The sequence below is a fragment of the Pygoscelis adeliae genome, unplaced genomic scaffold, assembly GCF_000699105.1.
Source record: "Pygoscelis adeliae isolate BGI_AS28 unplaced genomic scaffold, ASM69910v1 Scaffold16, whole genome shotgun sequence".
Lineage (NCBI taxonomy): Eukaryota > Metazoa > Chordata > Aves > Sphenisciformes > Spheniscidae > Pygoscelis > Pygoscelis adeliae.
Window position 1 is genome coordinate 2,594,980 of NW_008825162.1, and position 332 is coordinate 2,595,311.

Sequence of the window (332 nt, forward strand, 5' to 3'; positions counted from 1 at the left end):
CTGTCCCAGCTACTAGGACCCTACTCTACCCCTGCCGAAACGAGGACAATATCCACCCCTTATTCTATACCATCTCCATCATGCTCAAGTCTCATATTTTCCAGTACATTTTCATTAATCACCACCCCCCTCTTTTCAATATATATATATATACACACACACAGAGATATCATTCCCTTAGTCTGTGGGCCATCCCTCTAAAACGTTCGGTGAGTTCATTTAGTCCATGACTTTGGGCTCCATCTGTCATAATAATTTTTCAGGGCAGGAAACATGGAGATGGTATGTGGTGTTGGATTGTTTCATGCTGAAGTCAGTTCTGGTACCATCAT